The sequence below is a fragment of the Rattus rattus genome, chromosome X, assembly GCF_011064425.1.
Source record: "Rattus rattus isolate New Zealand chromosome X, Rrattus_CSIRO_v1, whole genome shotgun sequence".
NCBI classification, from domain to species: domain Eukaryota; kingdom Metazoa; phylum Chordata; class Mammalia; order Rodentia; family Muridae; genus Rattus; species Rattus rattus.
In genome coordinates this window covers 110,099,363-110,103,381 of record NC_046172.1, presented here as the reverse complement: position 1 = coordinate 110,103,381, position 4,019 = coordinate 110,099,363, and the positions used below count along the sequence as shown (strand labels likewise).

General features: G+C 43.4%; 1 pseudogene; it reads left to right on the top strand.

Moving 5' to 3' along the window:
* The first annotated feature begins 1,460 nt into the window (after positions 1-1,460).
* LOC116889448 lies at positions 1,461-1,557 on the top strand (annotated as a pseudogene).
* The last annotated feature ends 2,462 nt before the right edge of the window (positions 1,558-4,019 follow it).

The window sequence follows — 4,019 nt, the reverse complement described above, 5'->3', positions numbered from 1 at the left end:
AGGTCCCAGATAGCTTCAGCAAACATCTTTGTGCTTTCATTGCGATTAGATGTTTAATTTTGCAACCAAGAACTTAACTGAGTAGTGTGTGGCTTTAGGCTTAATCCCCAGTCCCATCTCTGAACAAAATCACTAACTGGCTACCATCATATCACTTTATGATTTTCTTTGGCGATGACATGAAGTGCTAACTTGAAACCCGAGCATGGCGGCACACACCTAATTCCAATAGTCATATATTGCAAAACCATTCATTAAATAATACATTTTTTTCGGTTTTTTTTTTCTTTTTTTCCGGAGCTGGGGACCGAACCCAGGGCCTTGAGCTTGCTAGGCAAGCGCTCTACCACTGAGCTAAATCCCCAACCCCATACATTCTTTTCTACTGATTTAAAAATGAACATGTCACCTTCAAATTAACTATCATTCCCAGGATTGTCCCTTCGACCCCATTCCTCCTAGAACTCCAGTAGGTTTTTCTTCTTTTCTCATTCACTGAAGCCCAAACCTGTGGGCTCCAGACCAAACCTTCTGGCTAAGGACTATCTAAGGACTCCTTTGTCCTGAAGCCAGAGGGCTGCCATTCAGGGACATGGCTGCTGGGCTTTATGACCCCATAGTAAGCTATCTACTTGATGGTTCTACTCTCAGATTGGAGAAACTCCAAGATGTAATTGTTAAGAGTTTGCCTAAAGAAGAAAGAAATGGCCTAAGGAAAGATCTCCCCTCCAGTCCACACCCTCCCTAGTTCCTTAAGTCTTCTACTGCTCAGCTGGAAAAAGGCTACAATACCCTCCTCTTCATCAGGCCCTTAGGCGGATGCCCATAGTGCTTTAGAATGCTTAGAAGTGCTGGCCTTCTACCTGAGTGACAACAAAACTGAGTTTAAGGCTGAACTCTGATGGCACACAGGTTGCCTGTCTAGCCTCCTGAAGACAGAGGCGGGAAGATCTCAAGTTCTAGGCCAGCTTGGAGTAAATAGCCAGAAGCTGACCCTGCCCCTCACACACACACCAAAAACTGACTTTACAGGAGATGTAGGTAAGTTAGCTTGGCACTTGCCTTGTGTGCATAAAACCAGGTGGTATACCCCTGTACTCCTAGAACTTGGGAGGGAGGAAGAGGCAGGAGAATCAGAATGTCAGTGACATCTTTGATTATATATAGTGAGTCCAGGCCAGTGTAGGATTCATGAGATCTATCTGAAAAACAAACATGTGAGTGTCACCCAGCATCGGAGGTGCTAACTCTGCTAGAGCGGAAACGTAACTAGACTCCAAGGACTTCTGAAGGAAGCTGCTATTTGGTATGGGCTCAGAAGGCAGGCTAGGAGCCTAGTAAAAAGAAAGATCCTGAAGCTAAAAAGAAAATGATCCTCTGAGGCAAAAGTTATGTTCGTATACACATGGCACCAAAAGGTCTGATTATGTCTTGGCTTCCATTAAGTGGAACGACAGTGTTCGCTTTGGCAGCGCATGTGCCAAAATTAGAACATAGAGATTAGTACGACCCCTGTTCAAGAATGACAAGCAAATTTGTGAGGCATTTGGTATTTTTATTACTTTGTATGCTAAGTTAAAAATTAACTTTTCAAAGTGTAAGGACAGACATCTGTGGAAATGCCTAAGTGAAAGTAGAGATCCCAATCAATTTCTTGGGGGACATTTGGATATGAATGTGGAGGATGGGAAACAGGTGGTACTGTAATTGTCTTTGGCAAAGACCTGTGTCTTTAAGGGCATTGGTGAGGTGGTCATGGGTAAAGAACAAAGGAAACAGTAGGCCTGGGAGCTTTGCAAAAGCAAAGGGAATCTACACAACGGACAAGTATGTGATCACTAGGATAATGCTTACAAATTCAAGGAACATACTGTTGTAATCTTAAGTTAAAAAGCAACCTATAAAATGATGTATTATGGTAATCGCAAACTATCTGAGAAAAAACCTCACATTTAAAAAAAGGACTTGGAGGCAGGGCTGTAGCTCAGTTGGTAAAATGCTGGCCTAGCATGCATAAAGACCTGGGTTCAATTCACAGCGCCACATTTAAAAACAAACAGAGTGATGGTGCATACCTATAATTCTAGCAATGAGATGGAGACAATCAGAACTTAAAGGTCATTCTTGACTACATAGTAAGTCCCAGACCACCCTGTTCCACATAAGACTCTGCTTCCCCGCCCCTCTAAATATGAAAAGACTGGAGGTAGTAGTGCACACAAATAATTTCAGCTCTAGGGAGGGTGGCACAAGAGGATGGAGAATTAGGGGTAGCCTGGGCTACATGGTAAGGCTCAAAAAAATAAAACAAAACAAAAACTGGGAAAAATGCACTAAAATGTCGATAGCAGTTGGTTGTCTTTGGATCATATCTATGTAATAACATAGCCACAAAAAAAAAGGAAGACAACTACATTCTGTACCAGGCTTTTTTCCCCCATAAATTATCAACACATCTTTGCATAATGACCCTGTACCATTATCATTCCTACTTTACAGAAAAAAACTGGGTCTCCCTAACTAAAATCTTTACAGCTAGCTGAGTATTTATTGATGGCTCACTCCTTTAACTTCATTCAACACTATGGAGGCAGGGGTATTGCCATGAATTCATGGCTAGCCTGGAGTATACAGTGACTTCCAGGTCATCATGGGCTAAGGTAAGACAACTCAAAACTATAAGCACATATACAAAATCCACATAGTTCACAAGTAGCGTAAATTAAATTATTGATTATATTTTGGCTAGGGATCTATAGCCTAGTGGGCAGAGTATTTGTCTAGCTTACAGAAAGCTCTGGGTTCCACCCCCAGCACTGCACAAAACAGGTATGATATTGCATGCCTGTAACTTCAGCACTTGGGAGGAAGAAGTAGAAGGCTCCGAAATTTAAGGTATTTCTCAGCTACAGGTGGAGTTTGAGGCCATCCTAAACTACAGTGATTCTGTCTCAGTCACAGGAACATTTTCTCCTGCTCTATAGAACGTGCCTTCTCTTCCTTTAGCATATGGTTTGGAGGCACAGTCTCTCACTGTGTAGTCCTGCTGGCCTATCACTTGCTCTGTAGACCGGGCTGACCCTGACTCACAAAGATCTGCCTGCCTCTACCTCCTGGGACCCAAAGGTGTGTGCTGCCATGTCCCAAGTCTCAATGTCTTTCTTAATGGAGCAGAAGTCCCCGGTGGGAAGGAGTCTGTACCTAGTCCTGAGTATAGAGGGATACGCAGTGAGGAATAGAAGCTTGCAGAATAGGAACCGGATAGAATAGTAGAACTACTACAAAATGCTTGATCGTGCTGAGGAAACCGACTTCCCACTAGAATGTGCAAAAGGTTGGGTGCTATTGGGTCTGCAGCCTATTTTGGAATTTGGTCCCATTGCCCTGAGGAATCCAGCCAGCCACTTATCAAAATGACATCTCTAGCCTTGAGGATGGCATTTGTAAGTCAAGAGCTAAAGCTGGTAGCTGTTATGTCCTCCCTTGCACTGAAATGCTTTTATGTTAGTAAGACCTCCAACTTCTAGTGCAGTTGGACATTGGCCAAAAGAAATGCTGTAAGGGTCGAGAAATACCGGGTTCTTGGGGCCCTTGGTAAAATAGAGGATAGAGAGTACAATGTATTTTTACAAACTAAGCAAGACATCAGATAAAGTAATTCATATGATTAAGATGTCATGAAGAGAAGAGGAAGATGTCCAAGGAATGTCTGGCCTGTTCTAAGGACCTAGCATCCAGATATACTCTGCTTTGGCTGTCCAATCCCAGCAAGGACTGGTAAAGCCGTGTCTGTGATGAGAGAGCAGGGCAATGCCAGGGCAGAGATTTTAGTGCCTCTGGGCCATACTCACTGAGTGGGTGGTCACCTCTTATCGTTGTGGGGCAGGGGGACTGGGGAATGACAGGATATTGACTTCATTTCCTCCTGGCCCGAACTTCCTCAATGGAAAAAGCCGGCTGAGCAACGTTTTTCATTCAATTGGTAGCACTTTGGAAAATTATAGCCAATTCCCAGTAAT